The sequence below is a fragment of the Harpia harpyja genome, chromosome Z (assembly GCF_026419915.1).
Source record: "Harpia harpyja isolate bHarHar1 chromosome Z, bHarHar1 primary haplotype, whole genome shotgun sequence".
Taxonomy (NCBI): Eukaryota; Metazoa; Chordata; class Aves; order Accipitriformes; family Accipitridae; genus Harpia; species Harpia harpyja.
In genome coordinates this window covers 116,936,730-116,963,604 of record NC_068969.1, presented here as the reverse complement: position 1 = coordinate 116,963,604, position 26,875 = coordinate 116,936,730, and the positions used below count along the sequence as shown (strand labels likewise).

The window sequence follows — 26,875 nt, the reverse complement described above, 5'->3', positions numbered from 1 at the left end:
GCAACTCCCTGACACCTGGGAATTAACCTAGGTGTTTGTGACTCCCTCCAGAAGGTTTGCCATTTGCACCCCACCCCATGGCTTGGGGTAGAAAGGACTGCCAGGCCTTTAACCAGGAAAGAGATTTGTGCTGCTGGCCACAGTCCTGGAGCCACAAAAGGCACTGACCTCATTGGGATTATCATTTTGCTCAGAGACTTTTTGCCCAATGTTGTGCTGGTGAAAGCAGGCAAGTGGAAACTTACGCGTGGTGTTTCCAAGCTAAATGAGCAGAGGAGCAGAGGAAATTTGAGGTGGTCGTGCGGGCTAAACCACTTAAATGTATGCTTGTGGGTGTTTGCTACAGTCCTAAGATGTCAGTATTGCTGGGAATCGGAATCATTATAGAATCACGGAATGGCTTGGGTTGGAAGGGACCTTAAAGATCATCTAGTTCCAACCCCCATGCCATGGGCAGGGACACCTTCTTCCACTAGACCAGGTTGCTCAGAAATGTAGGCCTGGTCCCTGAGGGACAGATATGTGAACACAGTTAAGTTTCCCAATATGCAGATAAGCACTTTTTATTTCTGAACGGTCTTTGTCCATAGGTTTTGGTTGAGGGCTTCCATTACCCTCTTAGGGATAGCTGACCGTGCTTTGCTTTAACACACTGCTCTGGGGCACAAGGGCCACCCTCATGTTAAAGTGCTGAATACAACTTCAGTGGCTGCAACTGCTGTAAATTAGATCTTGTATCTTGCTCTTTTCAGTGTTTCTCAGTGTTTAAAATAACAGTATCGGGAACAAAAGTGCAACAGACACTTCATCTCCTACCACCAACAGACAGCTAATAGCATCTTAAGTGAGAGATACATTTATGCAGACAATTTGTTAAAAATGTGCCTTCTTCCATCACTGAAGCCTAACTTATGCATCTGTGAGGGAGAGGTGTTTTGCCTACATATATATTCACCTTTTTTACTTTACAGTTAAGATACTGACACTGTTTATTCCCTGTTCCTTTAAGTCACTTAGTTCTTTTACCACAAAGTGATAACCCCATGTGACAGCTGAATCAGGTAGCTTTCCTCTGCTCATTTTCTTTTCTTTATTGGTGTTGCTCTGGCTCCCTGATGAAGATTTTCAAAACCAATATGCATTGAGTATTTTCGAAACAGGAATTATCACCCTATAGCTTGCTAGTTTCCTGAAGTCTCACTGCTGCTGTCTGTTAGGAAAATGACTGATTTTACTTGCTGCTTCTATTAACCCCCTTGTATTTCACATGCAAATACATAAACCACAGATCTGAGTGGAACATAAACCCTTTTCACCAAAGCATTGCATTAATCACTAGCTTTCTTCTCCTGCAGTCACTCAGCCCACCAGTTCTGGGCAGTTAGACCACGTTCTTTTACGTGACCACCTTTTAGTAGGTGATGTGAATTTTCAGCCTGCTTTCACCATAACCACCTTACTGTTACTGTGATGCAGGGGCTAAGCAGAATACTAGTGTCTGCACATTGCTGGCTTCCTGCAGAACATAGCTGATCTGCTCACAGGAAGCAGGGTTGTCTTGGTACCCTAACTTAGCCCTACAAAGAATCTTCTCCTCTTCTTTCATCTACCTTTAGTTTCCACAGGCAGTCATTATGAAGGTTTCAATCGATGGCTGTTGACATATACTTGAATTCAAATATTTGTGCTATTCATAATGAAATGCTCATTCAGCTAAATGCTTGGCTGTGTCAGGGCTCTTTTTATCAAACTGAATAAAAGACTTGACCAGGTATTCTGCATATAACCCCAGGTCATACAAAGGAATTCACCAGTGCAGGGACCACATGAAGTATGCAGCGTAGATCACATCCAGGGTTCCAGCAGACAGAAGGAAAGATTCTGCCAGGGCAGGACTTGAGCTGACTTTAGAAGCCTTTAAGGGCATCATCTAAGTGGAAGGCAGAGAGAGGTAGGTAAGTGTATCCAAGTAAGATGATTCTTGTGATCCAGAGAGTGAAGTGCAGGCTGCACACAGACACATTATTCATTCATTCTGAATGTTTGATTTTTGTCCTCTTTCCTGAGGACTGTAGAGAAATTGGTCTTGTATTTAACTCCCAGTACCCACCTCAGTGATGGGATATCTCAGTGATAGGATCCCCACTGTCCTACACTGTCCCCACAGCTCCTTGCTCCCTTCCCAAAGGGAGCAGCCAGCCCTCTCCACTCCCTGACACCTTAATCTAGAGGATGGGGAGGATGGGGAAGACAGGGGACCAGGCTGTAGAGAGCAGCTAGGCTAGGCCTATGTGCTCCCATAGGCAGAACTGCCAGTTAGTCCCATCAGACACAGTGCCTAGCTTCATCAGACCCAGTGGTATTTCTTGTGTGCTTATGCTATGCGACAGAGATCTTTCATCTTTTCTCAGACTCTTTGCTATGCCTGAGCGATGCATTACCCTTAAGCCTGCTGATACTACACTTTGGCCATTTTTCTGTCCAGAAAGAGTAATGCAGAAAGAGATTCTGCCTGCTCACTTTTCTGCCCTACGGTTGCACGTGTCTCTTGATTTTCCTTGTGCTATTCTTCCCCTAACAGTACTTTGTAACTCACCCTCCTGGCTTCTTCAGCCTCCCCTATTACATGCCACATTTCCCACTGTAAAAGTCACCTTTCAATGCTGTGAAGCCTTTCTTCTGTGTTTGATTCCCTTACAGCTCTGAAAGTCTCATTAAAGCAAAAGGGGGCACTCTCGCACTGCGGTCTCATCTGTACGGGCTATGTTAGTTTAACAAGTACTCTCCCCGGAGGGTAAGAGCTCCGACCAGTAATCGTTCATCAGCGAGTAGTTAGTTCTCCGATTTGCAACTGACTGCCTATGTTAAGAACCCTTTTTGATAAATGGGTGGCAAAGACATGCTCCTCAGGTGTGTGTCCTTCCTTACAATTTGCTTTAAACTGTCTCTTACTCGAGAAGAGACTAGCATTTCCATCAATCGCTAAGACAGGTTCAGCCTGTCTCATCCTTCTCTGCTGCTATTTCTGCTTCCTCCTGCCCAGCAGTGCCAGTAGATGGATGTGGGGGACAGTGCCATGAACTCCAACAAGGAACTTAAAATTAACCTGTCAACGAAGCGGGGAGCGAGGGGCGCTATTTTTAACCTAACTCATTGCCTGATCCCACAATCCGTTTAATGCCACAAAGGTGGGAGCAAATGGCAACTGTCAACGAGTGTGCCACTGCTGCCAAACACAGCACGTCTGAAGCACTGCCTGCACTCTTCCCTCAAAGTGTGTCTGCTGTGGGCCACCAAAGACAGAGCCAGGCCGACCCTCCTGTGTTTTGGTCTGTCTTGGGCAGCACAAGCTTTCCCTGAGACCCTTGTGCCCAGCCCATTGCCTGAGAGCTCTGCAGGCCTTTAACCTTACGTACACCTTTCCCTCATTTCTCTCCTTATGTCCGCCCCATATACCCAGCCGGATTCTGCTGTTTCTTTTTTTTCCATACTCACTGAGGAATGAAAATGTCTTTGAACTGTCACTTCAGTTGATCCTTGTGTTTTTTTGGTTGTGATTCTTGTTGCTCAGACATTGTGGTTCCTTTCATCTGCCTAAGCCTTCTGCCTGAGCATAGGTGCAGGAACCCATCAGAGGTTACGTCCGTGCATCCTACAGTGTCTTCAGGCTGTGGCAAATAAAGCTTGGGATCAGCACTCAGACTAAGGCCAGTTTTTCACTGAGCCACTATCTGTAGCTACTCAGTTTTACCCCTGGGTTCACCACATACAACTTGCTCTTTTGGTGAACATACTCCCTAGTTGCTTTCCGTATCTGATACTCCCCAGAGTAGAAGGGGCAGAAGCTGAGCTCTTCAGGTGACTCCTATGATCATGGTACCCTGCGGCAAGGACACTCACCTTGGAGAGAGGACTCCTGGTTCCTTGTCTGTGTTCCTAGTACTAAATTATTTTATTAAATAAACATACAAGCATAAAATACAGGGACAGTTCTTGGAGCAGAGACCAAACACAGCTCTAGCTCCAAGCCTGAGGGTCTTGTCTGCTCTCTCTGGCTCTTTTTCTGCATAATGCCATGTTTCAGAGGGAAAGAAGTGGATAGCAAGAACCATTTCTTCCCCTTTCTCCTTGAAAGGGTCTTTCCTCAGCCACCAACAGCCATCCCAGCCACCTCCTCACTCCATGCAAGGTGAGACCTGAATATACATACTCTGTAGGGAAAGGTAACCTGAGAAAGGTAACCTACATGCTCTTATAATAAATTTATATAATACAAATATACTGTATTATTTAAATAATAAAATAAAATAATAATATAATAATTTTACAGTATATTGTACAAGTATCATATATAACATACAATAAATATATATTTGTAATAAATATAGTATGTAATGCATTCTAATAAAGTTATATTTTATATTATTTATAAAACATTATCATATCAAGTTATCGTATCATATTTAATGCTTGCATTAAAAATATAATAAATTTCCTTATAATTATGTAAGGAAAACATCACTATGGAGTTGGGCAAACACTGGAACAGAGGCCCAGAGAGGTTGTGGGATCTCCCTCCTTGGAGATGCTCAAAACTTAAAGGCTCTGGACAACTGGACAAGTCTGTGAGCAAGCTGATGTGACTGTGCCTGCTTTGAGCAGGTGGCCACACTAGAGCCCTCCAGAGGTCCTGTCCCCATGTATGTGACTCTGATTTTTGACCTCTGGTAGCACTGCAGCCACACAATAAACTATAATATGCACATGCCGAGCAGACTAGAGGTTGCTTAAGTCTGCTGACATACATGTTTCTCTGATGCATCTCAGACATTTTGTGTCATGAGTTGTAAATTAAAGGAGGGAGGAGACAGAATTAAAGATCAAGGATCAGATGTTAAATCCTGCCTGCTTGGTTGCTGGTATCAAAACAGTTTGTAACTGTGCGTTCACCGTTAACAGTAGACATACTTTGTGCCACTGTACTCTGCAAGCAAATAATCAGCATGGTCAAACATGGCTAAGGTGGTTTCTGTTTGACGATATTTAGAACTCAGTAGTTCTTGCTAATAAAAGGCCTTATCCTACTGGCCATATATAGGCAAGTCTCCAGCGAGACTTCACATGACTGTGAAGTACAGGATGAGACCTTGTCAGCAATACTAACCAAGCGATGAGATCGGTATAGGATAATGGGGAAAACTGGACTCTGCTACAACTAAATGTCACGTTGATAAACGCAACTTCACCGGTTTTTATAAACAAAATTAAGCTTAATTTGCTTCACAGTAGCTAAGGTGCCGTTAATTCAAAACCCACAGAATAACTCACTGGACACAGTTAATAGTCAGCAGACCACATAGGCCAGGCTTTGAAAGCATTTAATATTCACTGAAGTGCTGCTTGTATCCAATTATAACTCACTACTTGCCATCTTAATAATTTAAATCTGTCCACTCTTTAGAGAGAAAAAAATGCACTAATCAAAGACATGAATGCACCTTTTGCTTTTGACAGCATTAAATTAAAACTAAATGGTAGATCTTGAATGAGTTACTCTGCAAGAATAAAGGCATTAATGAGGTAATTTCATTATAGAGGCTCATCCAAGCCTATGTGAAAACAAGGGAAGTAAATGGAGAGGAAAGCCGCTGAGGAAATTAGGGTTCCTTCCACACTAATTAATGTTTTGGGGCATTTAGTACAGGCACCAAATTAACTGCTCCAAAGAACTCCATTGAAAAAAAAAAAATACATTGTTGCCCTGCCATGTAATTAGAAGACAGTACAAGCAGAACACTTAATGAGTATAAAGCCAGCCTTTAACTTATTCTGCCCAGCTTCTGAAAACATGCCATTGTGGAGGCCTAAGTTTAAGGAAGCACTAGGCGTACAATATAGGATTGTTTAGGTCCTTCTGTTCTGTGAGCTGTAAACAGGTAGCCCTGAATGAGAGACTCTGAGACTCCTGGGAGGCCCGGCTTCCCAGAAAAAAAAAAAAAAAAAAAAAAAAAAAAAGTCTTAAATGCATCCAGAGAGAAGGAAAAAAGGTGAATAGGCCCGGCACAGCCAGCACAGTGAATGCTCACCGCTGTCTTAAGTGATTACATGATGTTGTGCCACCCCCTCTCATTGAGTTATCTTTACACTGCTTTTGTCTCCTCTAATTGGAGCTGATGAGGTGCTAATTGGTTGCTTTTTTAAAAAAGCACTACTTAAGCACTGGCAAACAGAGTAAGACAGCGTGAGTGGAGTTAATGAGGGCTTAGCAAAAAAAAAAAAAAAAAACCAAAAAAAAAACCGCCCACACAAAAAACCAACACCCCCCCAAAAAAATCAAACGTAAACCAACCCCCCCCCCCATACGAATGTGTACGCAAACACATATATAGGCATGCCTTCCTGTTGGTATAAACAAAAACGTGAAGGGAAATGACTGAATTTAGGTAAATGGCTGTGAGAATGTGAGTTTTGTGAGAAAAGGGGTAATACCAGGAATAAATAAATGCCCACCACTTTGGCTGGCATCCCTGGCACCTCAGAGGTGTGCCGGAGCACACCGGTACCTGGCAGGATTACTTACAAGCCCCATGCCGTGCCACACCGTGCAGTGTGATGCTCCACCCTGCGCCCCAGGACCCCTGCCCCTGGCTGCCCCAGCACCCCAGCTGAGCAGGGAAACGGTGCCTGCACACCGTGCTGCCAACCCAACCCTCCATCGCTGGGACGCTGCCTGTGGGGGAATCGCCTGGTCACCGCCTGGGCAGTGGCAGGCGTGGAGCCTGGTGGCGGGTGCCCAGCATGGGGTGCAGAGCTGGCGTGGCCAGATGCAGGCCCCTGTGACTGCAAAGGGCCATCCAGTGAGGACTGCCCTGGAGGTGGTTTTTACCCTCTCATAGAGGTTGCTGAGGCGAGGTTTACATCTGCCTCAGAAAAACGCAGGCTAGTGGGTTGAATTCATCTCACCCCACTTTGCCGCTCACAGGCGAGCTGCTTGCCATGGCCCCCTTTGCAGCCCAGGGAAATGCCGGCATTTTCTGGGTGTGACAGCTGGGCCTCGCTAAGCCGCCCGCCACACGCCCTGACAAGCTGCGGTGGATGTGGCATGGCAGCCACGGGACAGATGACACTGAGGTGGCGGCAATGTGTGCCAGCTCTGCCCCTGCCGGCGGCACCCCGCAAAACCACAGCCTTGCAGATCAGACTAGGCTGGAAAGGTTTCTAGTTCAAAGTAATTTAGTATATTTGCTTTGAAATTGAGGTACAAGCAGGTTAGCAATAGCCCAAGCACCCATGTCATGTTTAACAGCTGTTACCTGCAGCCAATGCCACCCCTTTAGCGGGAGAAACGCCCTTGCTTTGGGGCGAGCGTGCCCGTGGCAGCAGATGTCTACCCTGCCCTCCCACCACGGCCAGGCAGGCTTCGCTCTGTCTTTGCAGCTTGTCAAACCGCACGGAAATGGGCCTTGGAAGGGAGCTGGTTTGAACACCGCGGCTGGAGCAGCATACCTCACTCTGACAGGAGCTGTTGGCTGGATTGTGGCCCTTGGCCCTGCGGCCCACAGGAGAGGCTGGCACAGAGCGCTTCACTGGCCCCTCTATCCCTGTCTGCAATTAGCACTGAAACCAGTAACGAGGCCTTTTGTCACTGAATTCCTGTCACCTTGCTCACTGTAACGTACTGCCATGATTTACGTGAAAGCAGTAACAGGTATTGGGGGACACTTCTCAATGACCTTATTTTCAACAAATGGGCGTGTATTAAAAAATAAATCTGTAAAGTGTTACCTTTAAAAATGTTTAAATGCTTAGTCTTTTGGTAATTTTGTGGTTTGAAAATATTCTTAATATAGTTACTTAATTTGGGTATGTAATTAATAAGTTTGACAACGTTTTCAAAAACAACTCGGATACGGAAATACCCTGAATATTTTGAACCCCACGAAGAAAAGAAAAAAGATTTTTTTTTTTAAAGGCTCTGAGGGGGTTTACCTTTTTTAAATTTTTTTGCCAGCTTTATGCAAATTGTGCTGGCAATATACTAATTGTGCAATATACTAATACTACTCTAATTGTGATTAGAGTATATAGTGTTAAACCTGTTGCTACTACAAATGGATCCAGAGGTCCTAGTTTTGCCATACCCGTATGCATTTCCTAAAAAACGTTTTGAGTAACATTAGGTACTCTGCAGTTTACACGTATTCTGTAGGTGGGTTGATACTGCCTCTTGCATTTCTAGACCAATTCTGAAGTTCCCCGTTACTGAAAGTATTCTGAGTCCTAAAGGAGAGTACAAGAAGTACCTGTCTATTGCTGATGTTGCCTGGCAATACACAAAAACAATCCTGCAAGCTTTTTGAAAATGACACTGCAAATGCCTATGTTAAACACAGTCTCCTGCCATTTCCAAATTTGTTTATATATAGTTTACACAGACATGTGGGCATAGAATGCTTTTTCAGTAGCTGCGAGGCTGCATTTTTTACAAGTAGGTGATACCTTTGTGGCTCCAGGGAGAGGCTGCCCAACGATGACAAGTTTGTCCTCTCTGTCATGGGCTCAGTACCACCAGGCAATTCTCTAAATCCTTCAAAACTCCTCTGCTGAGCAGTTTCCTACTGGACAAAAAGAGGAAAGTGGAGTTGAAACTATAAAACCTACAGTCAGCTCAAGAAAACAATGCACCTTTTGTTAAAACAACTCAGATGATCTATTTATGCTGAAGAGAAATAAACAGTCAGGGTCTCCCCTTTCCTCACTTCTTTTTTTTTTTCTTTTTTGCCTGCGTAGAACCGCAGTTAGAAAAACCAATTAGTTTGCAAACAGCCAGTTACTTGGGTATGTGTTTATGCTTGGTAATTTGTACCCCTATTCACATTCTAAACCGGATTCTTTTCACTCTAATGCAGGCTCACTCGCTTTTCTTTCGGTTGTCATGAAAACGAGGGATTTCTTGCTGGCTGATAGAAAGACACTTCCTAGTGAACAAAGTTACAATTAATTCCTCTAAACATGTGTTCCTGGAGCCATCCATCTATAAAATAGGCAACAAAGCAGAGCTCCTTACTTTAAGAAGTCCCAAAAGATGCAGAGCTGAAAAAAAGCCTGGATCTCTTAAGGCTAATTGAGCAAATATCTTTTTTTTTTTCTTTTGCGATTCATGCACTTGAAAATCTTCATGTGTTTTCCAAGGCAGGTATGATTGTGCCCACAGAGATCTGCGCTCTCGTCACTGCTGCCTGCTGTGTTCTCACAGAATGCTTGCAGGAGGTAGTCCCTCGGGTTTCCTTTGTTTCCCATGGGATTAATAGCTCCTGGTTTACCACAAGCCAGTGTGACATGAGTTGTGAAATTGCATGCTGTGCATGCCAAGATGTAATCCTTAAACATGTTCTACCCTCTTTCCGCTTCCTCCTCCAGTTTACTTTTTGCCTTGCTGCTGTTGGGAAGGATGCTTCCCAGGCCCCCTCCCTTCCTAATGAGCATGACCAATTGTGCACCAATTTAAATAGGAATGACCTTCATTTTCTGAAGGTGAAGGTGATCCTATTCTTAAGGAACAAAGAGGCAAGAGGGATGGGGTCCTTCCCCAGCTTCTAGTGTTCCCAGTCCCGCTGAGTGGTAGCTTCATTGCTCTGGCTGCTGCTTCATCAACTGTGGCTTGGGGGCACATGCAGAGGATGAATGCAGCCCTACCACACCTAAGGGGTGGGAAAGGTAGGAACCACTTACGTGAGCCCATGGGATGGCATATCTCATCAGCTGCTGCTAATGAGTGCCTTAAACCACCTCCTGTTGTTGGTAGGTTTGGATCTGGAAACTTTTATCTTTTCCTGCAGAAGTGGCGAATAGCTTACTGGTTGCAAAGTGCATGGAGTAGATGTCATGTGGCAAAGGTAAAATCACATTTGTAATTAGTGTTGCACCTGCTAGAGCAGAAGCATCTTTTGATTCCTTCTGGGAATCGTTCCTGAATGCATTTTCAGGCCATCTCACCTGTGAGCCTGAGCCAGTGGCTCCTACCATCAATGGACAATAAAGCTCATCTTTGACCTTGGAGGGAATTTGGCAGCTATCCCCGCATGAGAGGTAGCAGATGGCAGCGTACGCTCAGTACAGTGGCACAGCACCTCGTGTGGAAAGTGGGAAGCTTCGAAGCCACTTGCCCACCACTGCTGCCATCAATAACGTCCCCAGAGAAAGCAAGCAGCAGAGGGGAGGCAGGTAAGCGAAACCTCCCTGCCTTTCCGTGTCCTCTTTCCTGCTGCTTTGTCCCACAGAGTCTGAAAACAGCTCTTCCTCGATATCGATCACTCTGGAAATGTTAGTTCAGCACAAATTCACTTGGGCTAATGTTTAATAGCTAAGTCCTCTCAAAAAGAAGTAAAAACTGTTTACGAACTTCATGTGAAGAGAAAAGGCACAAGGGGTAACAGCAAAGGACTCTCACATATACCAGGCAATCTTTGAAAGTGAAAAACTGCTGTTTCCAAAGGAAGTACCTTAAAAGTATCACAGAAGGCTCCAAAAATACACAAAGGTTGGAAACAATCCTTCCTAGGGAAGGGTGGGCAGGTTTTTACTCCTGTCCTTTCAAACCCCTCCTCTGTGTAGGTTGCCCAGGACAGAGGCTGTTGGTGAGTTAGGCCCACAAGCTGCGTGCAGCGTGCTGTGGCCTGAGACACCACAGGCACAGCGAGCAATTGGGAAAGCTACAGGACTGATGGCAATGGTAATACGGTGAGCCGGATTCACTGGCTTTAAAGGAAGGCATATGAATTGGGTTGCCTGAAATTGATGAGAGCAAAAGAAATGGCGTACTGTCAGTAAAGTGCACAAAGCAAAAGACACCTGATTTTTCAGGCTCCATCTTCTGTTTGTACTTGTTGGCTATGCCCACTGGGGCTGTATCTCACAAGCTGATGAAGTGCTCACATATGCGCTACTACCTTTTCCAGAGTTAAAGTATAGCATCAGGCAGGGTGCTGCTGTTAGAGCCTACTCCTTTGGTCTGTGATGACTGGAAACTAATGGGCATACTAGTAACGAGGAATACACTTGACAGCTCAGGGATCTGATTCTCTGGGGTACTGCATGCACCACTAGTCACAAGCTTAGTACTCTAGAAAAAGCAAGCAGTATCTCAGAGAAAGGCGAGAAGGGCTCCTGTGATGCAAGATCAGTTATCTTCACTAAGATGATTCTAGCTAACAGAATAAAAGTGCAATGTTGGGAAATGCACATGACCTCTTTTTTTTAATGCTGAAAGAACTAAGAAATCTCTCCACCCTTTAGGTAATACTGGATGCTAAAAATACAAACTGTTTGGACCCACACTGAAGTAGTAGCCATGTAGGCTGAAACAGGCTTTGTAGCTTTCAGTGTGACTGACGAAAGATGAGGGAGACACAGCCAAGGTCAGTGGGAATCAGCTGCAAATGGAAGATAGGGGTTTTGAATGCAATCAGGAAAAATACAGCCTCAGTCCAAGCGGCCTCAGCTGAGCAGGAGTAGGGTGTACAAGTGTGGCTGGCCAAGGACAGTTGGGGATGGGCTCTGGAATCCTCCCATGGGGATTCGTGTGGTGACCCAGTGTAGCAACGGCGGAGGCCGGGGCAGCCCAGTTGGCCGTGCTGTGTGTTTTCCGGTGTTGGGAGCCCTGACATCCTAGGTCCTTGGACCTGGCCAGTCGGTTGACCAGGATGGCATTAGTGTGTCTCTGTGTGTGAATGTTTGTTTTCCCCTGAATTCTGCACATTTCTTCCTTCTAGTTCAGAGTGCTATTCTCAATAAAACTAAATTAAACGGGGCTTTTAGCTGAATAGTTATTCCTTTGGGTACCAAAATCACTGATAACTCCTTCCTGCTTACATACAGAAATTAAAGGGGAAAAGTGTGCAGTGCACATGCTTGCGTTGAAAATGATCTGGATGGTTCTCCATCCATCAGCTGATGCTTTAGGGATCACTCCTTATATTGTCCTCCCCATTGAGACTGGCAGTTGTATTGCATTAGAGAAACAATGAAGTATCTGAAAACATGTCCAGCTGCTGAGGGAAGGCCTATTGTCAGGAGGCAGATAAATATACCGGAGAAAGAAAACAAGAAAAAGAAGGGACGTGAGATAAAACAAATGAGAGAACAGAAGTGTAGCAGAGGCGAGGCTCAAAGTCTGGGGTAGACATTGGACAAGTGAAAGGGATTCGTCACACAGACAGAAGAGAGGTAGCAGCGAGAAAATTGGGTGGTTCAAGCAGCGCTGTGCTGAGGATCACATGAGCAGTTCACCCAAAGGCTGCACTCAAGAAGCCAAAGTTCAAAGCCAGGGATGCTTCCATGTTTTTCATGGTTCACTTCCAGGTCATTTGATTGAAAAGATTCTAAATTTGACAACTTCTAGTGTTCAAAGAAGTTCAGATGTTTTTAAATCTCTTCAGCTCATCCCTGCTTGAGATAAACATGAATAGGTCAGTTGTTCATTTTGATAAAATTCAACCCAAAAATAACCATTCAGAGCCACAGAAGGGCGTGTTAGGAGGGGGTCTCTCACTAAAAAGGAAAATGAGGATGTTCAATTTTTAAAATGCTCAATAAAATCAGGGAAGAGCTGGCCAAATGTTGTCACTCCGCAGCCCTAGAGCTGAGTAAAGCATAAAAGGAGGTAAGTATGATACAGAGGATGAATCATAGAATATCTCAAGTTGGAAGGCACCCATAAGGATCATTGAGTCGAACTTGTTGCTCCTCACAGGACTACCTAAATTTTCCAGTGGTATTAGGACTCCGAGACTGCCTAGATACACTGATTAGACTTGTAGAAGATAGGTACCAAAATTACTATCCAGCCCGAGCTCTGTTAAGTCAGGCAGGTTATTTTTATTTGTTACATACCAAGATAAATTCATACCAGAGAACGTCCAAGCAATTTCTGGGACAGCTGAAAGCTTTACTTGGGATTGCTCAGCAGTGATCTGCAATAGATTATCACACACCACTACAATGTGCTGGAGACAATTCACAGCCAAGAGGTACGCCACAGAATATTTTTTGCGACAAAACAGCCTCATTGTACTGTTTGAATCAGGATACTTAGTTCTAGAAACTTTGGTGTTAGTCCAGACGGGGGGAACCACAGACCTAGCATGATCGTTGGGTTTTCCAAGCTCCGGATGAACTTTTTGTTGATTTAGTTAAGACTTTTACAGTTACTTTTGATTCTTTGCAATCAAAATAACCAGAAAAATGATGTTCTCCGTCCCTATCCGTACAACATTTTCACATGCAGACAAATTATTACTTCCAACACTGCTCAAGTCCTTTAACTGTAGTGGTAAAAACACTTGAGGAATTAAATACTATTGTGACTTCTTTAGCCTGGAAGTGTGAAATATGAAGAATAAAGCAGAGCAACAGCTATCACGGGAAGCAACTGGGAAGGAAAGAAGAAATTCTGAGAGATGATCTGTCCAGCCCAGCATGAGGCAGACACAGCAGCGCAGAAGCTGCTCCTAAAAAAGTTTGTGCAGAGATGCTACGGCCTTGTCAGCAGTCTCTCCAGGTAGTTAGCAGTTGGAACAAATGCAAAATATCTACTAATATTTTGCATAAATTCTCCTTACCACTGTTTAAACCCATTACTTACCTAAGGTCATTACATTTTTTTCCAGCTACCTCTGGACACAGAAGGTAAATTACCTTCTGGGGGTTTTTTGGGGGGGGGGGGGGGAAGAGGGGTGGGTAACAGTAAGTTTTACTTTTGAATGGCTGTGCTGTGCTTTCCTTCATCTAATCTCTGCTGATGTAAGAAGTCTGCTTTTCCTGACAGGTTGTGTTTTCCAGATGTCTCCTCATTCCAAAAGGTGCTACAGACTCATTTAGGCCAGCTGCTGCCTCAAACTGTTCCAAACAGCTGTCGTCACAGGTTGTCAGCTCACCTTCAGCACAGTCTTATTTTTATTGAAAGTTCTATAGTGCATGTTTGAGAGACCAGAGTGTCTAAATTCCCCCAGCGCAAGGAGAGGTGATCTAACACAAAATGGCCTGCTTTTATGCCAAAGCTGCACATAAAAAAAAAAAAGAGATAAGGTGGCATAAAAAATTGTCCTAATTCATATATCCACAATGGATATACATTTCCAAAAAGCATGGCACGAAGTTAGAGGTACTTGTATTCCAGACGCAGGAATGACCCAACTCTTATAGTATATTGTATGACATTAATGTCATCTGATTGTAGCAAAAAGTAGAGAATGCTTGTTTGTTTTAAAGAAAGCTTTGAAAAACACCTGTGTAATTCTTTCTCTCTCAGATCACAAGGGATAGCTATGGTACAAGTGAACTGAGAAAAAATGTAATATCTAATGGTTCATTCCTACTCTTTGTACTCTTCTGTAATGCTGCTTTATAGCACAATAATCTGATTCCCAATGTTTCTTACATTATGCAATGCCTGCATATTAACAGAAAATCTTAACTTACTTGCTTGTTAAAAAGGCTCTGTCACTGGAATTTTTGTATATTTTTATAGGAATAAAAGCTGGTGAGAAAAGGAATTTCTGACATAAGGGGGATTAATTTTAAGTTAGACAGAAATCGGAAAATTTCTCTGGAATTAAAAAGAAAAAAATTGCTTTGTTTTCATGAGGTTAAAAATACTGAATGTTCCTTTAGTTAATAAATGACATTAAAATCCTACACATATAGATAATATTGTATCAAAATGAAACATATAAAAGTCAAAATATCCCATTTCGAAATGTTCCAGTGCTACGATAAAAGATGTTTTGCCATCTAATGAAATAAGTCAGAATATTCTTCCCATCATCCAAACTACAGCTGAATTAAATCACCTTAAAAAAATACTCAATTTTGACAATATAACGTTTTTTTCCGCAGAAATCCTGTTTTGAAATGCTTTGATTACCTCCAGTTGAAAACATTTTGCTTCCCCTAAGTCTATTGCCGTGTTTGTACATAGGTCATTGCTCCCTTGGCTTAGCTATCTTCAGAGACGGATTAGTCAAAAGTATTGAAAACAAATTAAAAATTTACATCCAACTCTGCAAGCTGCACAGGCTTACAGTTAGTCAGACATCTTAGAGATAAATTCAAGCCCCTGAAAAATCAGGTATGACTTCTGGATAAGTCAATCAGAGCTGCACCTCCTTTGATTAGCTCTGAAACTTGTTAGTGTAGACCTCCAGTTTGGAGGTGTGCATCTGGGAGTTTTTAAACATAGTAGGAAGAAAAACAAAGAAGTTCTTCCTGGCACCAGCAATATGTCGTCATGGAGTTACGGGAGCACAACTTTTATTTGTCAAAGCCTGCTGATTATCAGGAAGAGTGCATGGAGACTGAGCCTACACATTGTTTGTAAAGCCTCAAAATTAAGGTTATGAGATTTGCAGAGAAAAAACCCCAACCATGTAAGGTTCCATTTTTAAAATATTAACATGTTTTAATAAATCAGCTTATGTTTGCTACGTATGAGCTGCTTGGACATTTTAGCTGTGTCCATAATGTTTGTGTGTTTGCCCTGTCAAATCTTCCATGAGATTAGTTCCCAGAGCCTACAGCCCTGAGAAAGGGTGTGTTACATCCTGAGCTCTTGGAAGCCTAGTGTCTTGCTTTTCAGTGTGCTAAATCCATCAGGCTGATTTCATTCTGACAGTGTTACACAGGTAGTAACCTCCGTCAGGACTAACCTCAGGAAGAAATGAACGTCCAGCACAGAGTTGCATGTGTTAGCAACGGCAGCTTACGCAAACATTGACAGCTTCACACTGAGAAGCTGTGAAATCCATGAATGATGACTGAAGTAATTTTAGCTTAAAAAAAAAAAATGAGGTTTGTCAAGCGTCATTGTTTTGGACTTCTCATGACCTCACATAGCAGAATGGTCCCACTGCCTGTAACCTTTGTCTCCAGTATTTTCAGTGATAACTAGCTTTGTAGGCATTTGTTTTCTATCATCAAATCATTAAATGGTAATGCAATTGTTAGTTTTATTTCCCCAGTTCTAATACATTTTTGCAGCCAGTAACCATTCCCAGTTCATTAACTGACTGACCTCAGCATTAACACCCCCTCTGCTAGCGTTGCCTTGGAAACAAAGCTTCCTGTGCGTAATCCAAGCTTATCTAGCTCTTTATCCTACATGTGACCCTTAATTACTTGCTAAATTAGAATGGTTTTCTGAAAATCACAAGAGGAGGTTAATATGTTCTTCCAGAGCTGGTCAAGCTAAGATGACACTAAATTCACAGGGAATTCAAATTACATGATCCCTGAAGGCGTCTCTTTCAGAAGGAAGATGAACTTTCCCAATGGGAGGCAGCGTGCCATGATAATGCTCCTGTCACTCACTTTCCTTGCCCTGCTTGTCCAGCTACAGCTTAATCCAGTATGAACAATGTAGTAAGTAAATATCAGGTTGATTAATTATGGTGCAAGATTCAGTAACCACTTGTCTTCTGTAATTAACATTGTAATTGAAATTAAGTAACACACTTCATACACAGATTTCTGGACTAGGAGGACGAACAAGGGAGAATCCTCAAGGCTGCGACAGGGAAATTAAGAAAACAATAACAGGGGTCAAAATATTAATTGTCTCTTCAAAATTGTGGTACATTTTAAGGAACTCTTCAGTCAAAACGAAAAATTACTTTATTACTTCCAGATGTCTAGAGAGTAGAGATGAAATGGCATTGGTTTGTGAAAATATTGCTTACAATTTCTGAAAATACACCTTTCCTTCACTGACTTGATAAATGGAAATTGTAAGAAAAGGTGATGGTCTCTAGGACGCCCAGTGGTTCTCCTCTCCATTGTTTCCAGTGGAACATTACTTAAAGGAGAGAGAGTCTTTTGCTTACGTGAGCGGCTTTATAAAACTGTGCTAAGGCAAAAATGCTATCACATGGTCTCAGAAAAAAACAAAACCAAACCCCCTTGTGTCCCAGCTGGAGAACATAGCCCAGGCTGAAGCATCTCCTCGGTAGAGCCAAAAATGGGACTGCTGCAATTTATCTCTCCTTACTGTCTGTGGCTGGCCCAGCCCTCAATGCCTCTGCCTCAGTCAAAGCTGGACTTAACCGCATGATCTTATTTGCAGAGGTGCTCTGAGGGTGACTTTCACAGAGGAGGCACTCTGGTGTTACATACCCGGTTGACAGGGCATACATCTATCTTGACAGACCAACACCGAGTCATTCAAAAGCAGCACTTACAAGTTGCTTACATGTCCACCATCTTTCATTGACATAGCACATGAGGTAAATTTTGAATTGGTTTTATACTGTTATCTAAATCCATAATTGCTCTCTTTAATACCTTACATGTGGGGCACTGTCATATTTCTGGAAATAGTCTATAGATATGTCGGTACTTTATCTCTCACCTCTCAATGTGCTCTGGGAAATGCTCTGAATCTCAGTCTGCTCTGAAGACACAGTACTGTCTACTTTGCTGCTTTTAAGGTAGTCTGTATTAAGCTTGCAATCGGTCCTGCGGGCAAGACCCCAGCAGAGAAAGATCCTTAATCACCATGTGACGATAATAGAAATGTGCCCTTCAGACAAATGCAGTCTGTGCTGTCTATCTGCGCCTATCTTTGTGGTTCCTCTTCACCCTGTGTATTTGGGTGAATGTGCCAGGTCAGCTGTTTACCACAGTTGCCTTGCGGAAATACCCCTTCTTGTGCAGGTTTCCAGGGAACAGCGCTCTGTGTCAGTAAGCTAGCGGAATGCCTCAGTTTCACAAAGCTCACTGGAACAACATGATTTAATGGTCCTTTCCCATCTGACATACATACTGCCTCTCTACTGAGCAGTAGAACACTTGGGGCCTTGCAGATCCATTTTCCCATATAGATGTCACAGAAAAGGAGGAAAGGCAGCTTGAGGTTGGCAAAAACACCAGTCCTGGAACAAGCAGCCGTCTTCTTTAGGCCTTCCAAAAGTTCGTGCTTCTGAACATTATCGTTAGTGATAAGAATCCCTGGGTCCTGTGTTCTGGAGATGTCAACATCTGTATCATTACTGATGTTGCACTTTCACCAGGAGTCTAATACCTCATTTAGCAATTATGGGTTTCTCCTAGCTAGTCACAGTTTCTTTCCACACGGCCTTTCATTCACAACACATAAATTTAAGCACAGCCAATGCAAAAATCACAGTCTGTTTCAGCTTGCCCCTATCTATTGTGAAACGTAAAATAATTTGGGTCTGTGTACAAATGCTTGCTTTCATGGATATACATAAAACTCACGGACTAATCATTAAGATGGGAAGAGACTAGACAGGTAAGTGCAGTCTACCAGTTGTACTGCAGACTTCTCTTGGTATAAGACATATTTGTATTTTACACTTTAGTTACAGATATAGTCACCTGCATTTCTGCTCAGAATTCCTAAGTTCAACACAAGATACCTCAGAAGCTTATTAGCATGATAAGCATGATTCTCCCAACACTTTTTAGAAAGACTTCACCGTGGCCTCATTTGTTTTCTCCCTTTTCTTTCTCCTGCCCCCCCTCCAATGTGGTCTCTTTAGCATGCCCAAATGCTCACACTGTTGAAGGCTGAAGGATAGATTCATAGGTACTGTATACCCACACGGTCTTTGACTTCCCTGCTGAGACCTCTGGAAAATATGATGGCATTTTTCTAAGAACAATGACAGAGAAACAATACCATCTATTGCTTGGCAGGATTTGAGACAGTTAAGGTATTTAATTCATTATGATGATACAGAATTTATCATCCTGCCAATGGATCCCTGCCCAAGGAAGTATCTTGTGAAGATGCATCCTAGATGTGTGAGAGGTTAGCAAGCACTAAGCAAGAACATATCACATGTTCTTTGGTGTTTCTGCTGAAACTTCCAGCAAATATGATTATGCTTTTCTGAGTGAGCATCTATCCATTGGTAACTGGACTGATGGTGGCAAATATTTTCTTGAATAGAGAAAGCTGTCAGTCCCTACTAATCCAAGTAGGTTTCAGGCCAATAGGCCATTTTCTGATCTCTCTTTGCTGAACCATCATTTCCCTGTTACTGTAATTGAATTAAAATATAATTTTCAGGACAGAATTAAACAAAGTTCTTGCAAATAGGAAACATTTTTTGTTTCCTATAGCGAGCTCATGTAGTCAAAACAAATTGAAGGGACAGCTCCCTGTCTCAACCGCTAATTTCTTAATTCAGGAGTCTCTCGATGTTTTCCTGTGTGTCACAGTGGATTGTAGGGCAGCTTTCCATGCCTGGAAAGAAGACTTTTAAAGGAGTGAGTTTCCATTTTCAAACGAGGTTTTAAAAATCCTCCATGCACAACTGCTAATACAGCCAAGTAACCATGATAAAATCTTTGGATGCCATCCAAATTCTTGAAAGCCACCTAGGTTTTCATGTGAGCATACACACACAAATATGCATACACCCGTTCTCCCTCCCTATTAGACTTCATACATCTCATCTTCACTGAAAAAACCACCTTATTATCAGGACTGGTGAGCCTTATGACATTTGGGGGTGGGAGGGTTCTTTCCAAGCATTTCAAATTTTTTTTCCAACAGTTTTGATTTTCATAAGAATGTAGAAAGCATTTTAAGATATCGACTCCAGATATCCACCCTTCCTTTACTTCAGTCTCTACATTCAAGGTATGGGGAATTACAGGGATGGAAAACAGGATTACTGATGTTCAGTCACGTGCTCCCTCCCTTCCAGCCCCCTATAACACTAGGAACAAGGAAATGAGCTTCCTTCTTCCAAAGCGTACACTTTGGAGAAGGGTCAGTTCAGAAACATGGGCCTGATCTTCATATTCATTGTGGGAACCTCACAACTACCATAAGAAATCAGACCCCGCAAAAATTAGAAGGTTGCTGAAAAGACAGAGAGAAATGGAGATCACAGAGTCTGGTGGCCAGAGAGAGGCCTGACACAGATTCCCCTGGGGACAAAGGAAAGAGACAATTATCTTTATCAGTCTAGTGATGTGTCCTCTACTCTTCCTTTGTGTAGGCAAGAGGAGAGGAGGAGTAGAAAGAGAGAATATTCTACTGTCTAAAAGAATGCTAAGCTACTAGGTTGCAGCAAGCTGTGATTAGTTTCTCTCATAGCAAAACCAACAGGGGAACGAAGGTATCTGAATGAGAGACCTCTTCCAAAAAACCTGACTTTGTTGTACCATTAGATTGACATTGTTACATGGAATGAAGAAGGAAAATAATCAGTTTGAAAACAAATTCTGGAGATCCCAAACACTTGAGATTTGTCTCCAGCTGCTCTTGAGCTATTCAGTCTTTGTCCCTGGTTTATTTCTTTGTTTTATATCCTTTTGATCTCTATCTTGGAACAAGACAAAAAAATAGTTGTACAATAATGCCTTATAGTCTATAGCATGCTCCACATCAGGATCCTAACAAAAGGTAAATAAGAAGATATATAGGAATAGTTTCAACTCTGGGTTGCAACGGAAAAACTTCTCAGTTTCCTGTGGCAAAACTGAACAGAATAGTTCAGAAAAGAAAGAATAACAAAACAAACATAGAGTGCTTGAGGGATCTAGGTAGGCAGTCAGCAAGATCCTTCAGCTACCTCAGTAAGCCATGTAACTCACATACAGAAAGAGTTTTAGGGGTTTTATAGTGACCAATAGACTCTCTACCAATGTCGTGTCCTAGACTGTAGGGTATGGCAGATAAGCTCTGGGGAATCTTGTTGTGGTGTTTCAACCCACAGCTACTTCACAGAGTTTCTCTAGATCTTTTGTGATCACCGCTGCTCCAGCAGGGAATGGCAAGGGCTGTGTCCTGGCACTGAAGCTGTTCCAGTTCTTAGTCCAGCACATAATTGTGAATGTGTCTTTGTCAGCAGTTTCCACTAAGAAACTTACCTGAAGCTTGAGCTTTTGGTCAGCTCCACTATAGCCATTATGACGCCTTCAAACACCAGAGCAAGCTTGCCCAGAGGTTTGAGGCATTTGCCTTGTTTCAAGGCTGAAACAGATCACATAGCTGTGATGATCCTGCCTGTAAAGGTCCTGCTTGACTAACCTAATCTTCTTCTATGACAAGATGACCCACTTAGTGGATGAGGGAAAGGCTGTGGATGTTGTTTACCTGGACTTTAGTAAAGCCTTTGACACCATTTCCCAAAGCATTCTCCTGGAGAAACTGGCTGCTCATGGTTTGGACAGGCATACTCTTCGCTGGCTAAAAAACTGGCTGGATGGCCAGGCCCAAAGAGTGGTGGTGAATGGAGTTAAAACCAGTTGGCGGCCGGTCACAAGTGGTGTTCCCCAGCACTCAGTACCGGGGCCAGTTCTGTTTAATATCTTTATCAATGGTCTGGACGAGGGGATCAAGTGCACCCTCAGTAAGTTTGCAGACAACACCGAGTTGGGAGGGAGGATTGATCTGCTGGAGGGTAAGAAGGCTCTACAGAGGGATCTGGACAGGCTGGATCAATGGGCCAAGGCCAGCTGTATGAGGTTCTACAAGGCCAAGTGACGGGTCCTGCATTTGGGTCACAACAACCCCATGCAGCGCTACAGGCTTGGGGAAGAGGGGCTGGAAAGCTGCCCGGCGGAAAAGGACCTGGGGGTGTTGGTTGTCAGCTGGCTGAATATGAGTCAGCAGTGTGCCCAGGAAGATCAACAGCATCCTGGCTTGTATCAGAAATCGTGTGGCCAGCAGGACTAGGGCAGTGATTGTCCCCCCGTACTCGGCACTGGTGAGGCCACACCTCAAGTACTGTGTTCAGTTTCGGGCCCCTCACTGCAGGAAAGACATTTTGGTGCTGGAGCACGTCCAACAAACAGCAACGAAGCTGGTGAAGGGTCTAGAGAACAAGTCTTTTGATGAGCGGCTGAGGGAACTGGGGTTGTTTAGTCTGGAGAAAAGGAGGCTCAAGGGAGACATTATTGCCCTCTACAACTACCTGAAAGGAGGTTGTAGCGAGGTGGGGGTCGGTCTCTTTTCCCAAGTAACAAGTGATAGGACGAGAGGAAACGGCCTCAAGTTGTGTTGGGGAGGTCTAGATTGGATATTAGGAAAAATTTCTTCACCAAAAGTGTTGTCAGGCATTGGAACAGGCTGCCCAGGGAAATGGTTGAGTCCCCATCCCTGGAGGTGTTTAAAAGATGTGTAGATGTGGCGCTTAGGGACATGGTTTAGTGGTAGACATGGTAGTGTTAGGTTTACGGTTGGACTCAATGATCTTAAGGGTCTTTTCCAACCTAAATGCTTCTATGATGATTCTATGATGGAATATTTCAGTTTTGTAAAACATGCAACTATGGTTCACTGCTGGCTTCAAGTCAATAGCAAAAATTCCACAGATTTTAGTGGAAGCGTGCTCTGATCCATGGTAATTTTTTATGTTGCTGCTAAGTATTGACGTTGGAAAGTTGTTGGGAGCTTTCCATCCAAAAGTAAGTAGGTTAATCCTGTAATTAATGTTAAGAACTACATTTTGCCAGTTGTTAATCGTAAGAACTCTTTCCCTCTGAGTTTTAAGGAGTCTGCTAGTGATCCAACTAAAGCATAAGGATCTGCAAGCCACAGATTGCAAGAGCACTATCCTGTTTAATCTAGGAAGAAAGAATGTAAATTATTTACATGGTAGAGAGAAAAGACCACCTCCCTCGACCTGCTAGTGACACTCTCCTAATACTGCCCAGGATGCTGTTGGACACCTTTGCCACAAGGGTGCGATTGCTGTTTCATGTCCAATGTGTTGTCCACCAGGACCCCAAGGTCCTTTTCTGCAGAGCTGCTTTCCATCTGGTTGCACCCCAGACTCTCCTGCTACATGTGAGTATTCCTCACCAGGTGCAGGACTTTGCGTTTCTCTTTGTTGAACTTCACGAGATTCCTGCTGGTCCGTTTCTCCAGCCTGTCCAGGTCCTTCTAGAAACAGACCGACTGTTGCAACCCAGGCCCGGGAAACAGGCCCACTTTCTTCTTCTAGGTGCAATAGGGCTAAGAATGGAAACGGGAGTGTGTATGGGGTAAGTAGCGAAACTTTGCTTGTTTGTGATACTCCATATCCTGAACATTTAAAGCCTTAGCTGTGCTGAGTGTTGCGTTTTTGATTGTGTAATCCATAGAGGTTTGTTTCTGTTCTTGGATTGGATAGACAAAAACTTTTAATCAGGAGAAAAGTCTGAAAAAGCCATGAGAATAATGCTTATAGAAAAAAAGCAGTCTGTGATGTTCCTTTTTCCAGAAAACTAAATATTTTGAAGAATTCTGTTCTGCCTTTGCACAGCTATGCAGAAAAAGCTTATCAGGACCGCTGGTCTATTATTTTCAAGCATTACCATAACCACTGACAGAGAGTAACTGAAACACGTGTGTGTTTCCTTCGCAAAGTCTTCAAGTACTTGCACCTCCAAATTAAAAATTCCCTTTTAGAAAGCTGGTACACCATTAAAGCCTGGCTGTTGGAGTGTCCGTCGCTGCCTGGAAGTGAACTGAAGGCTCATCTAATGGATAAAATGAAGTCTTTTTGTGTTTGAACAAATACAGGTAATGCTGACAAGTACTTTCCTTACCATGGGTCTAGACTGCAAGAAGCAGGAAACTCTGCAGAGAGAAACAGGGGATGTTGCTGAAGGATGGTGAGAAAAGGAGAGGAGGGCGATCAACTACCAAGCCATTTGATGCAAGATTCATCTTAAATGAAGGTACGTATGATAAGAGATGCCTGCTTCAGACCTCGTTTGCTTTACCACTGGTATGAGAAAACCGGTACTTCTATGGTAGTTTATTCCACGTTTTTTAGGCATCCACTGAAGATGAGCTGACCCTTGCCCTTTTTAGTACTCACTTCTCTGTCCTAGCTATACAAGGAGCCTAGGATGGTCATAGCAAAGGTACATGCCTACCCTGCAGATGTAGCTGTCTAAAAAGTGAGGTGAGAATAATCTACTGTATAACCATAGACAAACCACTTACTACCTACCTTAGGTTATGACCATACTCCAGAACTGTGACACGTGATGGGGTCGTGTCCTCAACTAACGGTTATACTGGCCCACCTTCCCATGTGTGTGCAATCTTAACCTGCAAAAACCTCTTTTGCTAAGTTTGCTGATAGCTTATGCTGTTGAAGAAGATGGCTAACATGCATTTGTAAGAGTCCTTTGTGCTGCTATAAATCGTGCATACTGTTGTGCATTCTATAGAAAAATTGGGAGTGCCAACACCTTTGCAGACTTGATACAATGATAAATAGGTCCACGTTAAGAGAACATTATACAAACTGCCATGTATACCTGTGTAACTAGCCTGCTGAGAGACATCTCTGGCAGAGATTGTATTTTCTGAGATAGAAGTTATCTCAGTGAGACCACAGTGATCTTGACAGTAGGCCTTGCAACCAGCACGGGCTTTAATGAAGACTTTTCATGCAGTTTGCTCTGCTGGGGGAGCTTCCCAGAATAGCTACATGGTTACACACACGTTCACATGTATGGGTCAAACTTCTTTGGCACCAAGAGGGATGAGAGTTTAACAGTGTAAGTGCAAGGGCCACAAAGGGAAGAGATGAAGAAAACTGGTCATTCGCTGTCTTCTTTTTAAATCAAATATTTTGAAATTTGATATCCCTAGACTTCCTGCCACTTAGCCAATGTACGTTTAAAATATATATTTATGCATGTGCAAGTTTGTATGTGTGCATATGCACATACAGTTTGATGACTTCTTCTTCAACTGAGGGAAATGAGTAGCTGAACTGAGAGTTATTACAGTGTAGAGGAGCCATTCAGTACCGAGTGATTATACAAACTAAGTGGAGTTTTCCTTTTTGATGGTATGGTAATTAAGAAATAACCATATGGTGATCTGGGAAATCCTGTTCCTTGACTATGGACTGCTGTCAAGTACTCTGGAGTTTTGCATGCTCTGTGACAATTATGAAACAACTATGAAGCATTCTATAAAACAAAGGGGCACAATCAGTCAAATGACAGAAGAGTTGATAGAAAGTATGATATATGCAAAAGTAGCTGCATAATGCTCTATTTTACCTACTAGTAAGTTGAGACAATTTAATATAACATAAAGTTATGCAGTACAGCGTCTGTTCTCTTAACTCATATATTGCTTCTATGCTAGTACCTCTAAGTGGCAGAATTTCAGACCTGCTTATGTGTGTGGGTGAGTGGGCAAGAGAGATCTGTTTCAAGGCTACTGCTCTCGGTTTTCTAGTCTCTTTCAGTGTGGTTCAATTATTTTATTGGCATGATAAGTTCCAAGATTACTGCCAAATATATGAAGTAGACAGGATAAGGCTTCACGCTGCTCTGTTTGGATCTCTGACGCATACACCATTTTATGCTCCTGAAGTAATTGCAGTATACTGTATTGCTCCAGTCTTCCAGAATTTTACCTGAAACACTACTTTCTAGATCTTTAAAGAACAGAAAAACAGCTGAGTTTTCTGTGTTTAGTTAGCTGCCAAGAAGAGACTCCCAATTCCCTTAACATCTCCCACATGTACTCTAAAAAACCAAAAGATATTCTTAAAATATTTAGAGATATTTTAGAATATAGTTGGATTGAAGACACTATACAAAACAAAACATCAAGTACTTCTTTCTCTGTGTTAACAAGTATTAACTTATCAAGAATACTTGAGACACTTATATAAGTTCTTCTAAAATTTATCTCAGAAATATTTTGCTTGCATGTCTCATCCAATCAATATATTTGCTTAATCCTTTGTGTAACTGAGAAAGAGAATGTATTCACTTTCCCAGTGAATATGCAAGGTTTTACTTTCATCCATGCTGAAGCAGATGTGTGCCATTTAAAAAAAAAAAGAACTTAAAGCTCTCCTGAATGACTCCAAGATCATCCTCTTCTTTAGCAGGCTCTGAACCTACTTACTGACTCTTAAATTGCTTATACTCACAGATTAGGTAAGAGGAAAAGAAGGGATATCAGAAACAAATGGATATGAAAACACAGAACAAACACAAGAGTGGAAAAAAACTGAAAAAACCCCCACTCCTGATAATTATTTTCTTCTGGAATGAGGCTGTAAGACAAGAGCGATAGATGGTATTAAGGAATGAAGAAGGAAGTTCTAACTGTTGGTTCAGTCATCGACTTAACAGGGGCACACTTTGGTCAGCTGGACTGCCGCTCCAGTGAAACAAAGCTAACACCTGCCCCTGCTCTGTGATGCTGCACGCTGACAAACATCCACACTTCTCACCTTTATAAATGACTCTCTTTTTCACCACTGTCAGCTTGGATAATCAAGGGCACGAGTGTCACCAAAGGTTTGCTTTTCTCACTTCCACAGAAGAAGGTTGGTCTCATATGTTGTGAGAAACGGTATCATTTTTTCTGCAGGATTTCCAACTATTCTAAAAATGAACAGATAAGAGCCTGTGCAAGTGGGATCTTTGCTATGGAAGTCATATTGAGGGAAAGGAACAGATTATTTACCCTTCAAACACTCTGCAGACTGTTAATCGCATGCAACCGTGCAAGAGGCCGCAGTACAAGAGAGAAGGCACGACCGCCGCAGGGTCTGCGAAGGCCCAGCTGCCAGTGGAGGAGATGCCGCCGGCCCGCAGGGCATTCCCACAGCCTCCCACACCGCCGCAGCCCTGAGGGGACGGGCAACGGCCTCGTCAGCGCCGTTCCCCCGGTGGCTTACACGCACCCGGGACTGCTCGGAACCGCTAGCAGCCCCGCTCCCTCCCAGACGCCGACTCTCAGGCTTTCCGGGACCCCGCCATTCCCACGGGAGAGCCCTCCCGCCGGACCTCCGCAGCGCGGCCCGCCCCGGCTGGAGAGCGGCGGCCTCCCCGGCGCGCTGGAGGGGCAGCAGGCGGAGGCCCGGCC

General features: G+C 43.3%; 1 long non-coding RNA gene across 2 annotated transcripts; it reads right to left on the bottom strand.

Moving 5' to 3' along the window:
* Positions 1–1,066: 1,066 nt before the first annotated feature.
* On the bottom strand, positions 1,067–26,873 carry LOC128137757 (uncharacterized). Of its 2 annotated transcripts, none has more exons than XR_008233823.1 (4): positions 26,474–26,873; positions 26,238–26,391; positions 8,500–8,615; positions 1,067–1,930 (listed from the first exon to the last, which is right to left on the bottom strand). It is a non-coding gene; the product is annotated as an uncharacterized LOC128137757 (long non-coding RNA). The 2 variants fall into 2 exon arrangements; XR_008233824.1 differs by lacking the exon at positions 1,067–1,930 and adding an exon at positions 3,963–4,211.
* Between the last annotated feature and the right edge of the window lie 2 nt (positions 26,874–26,875).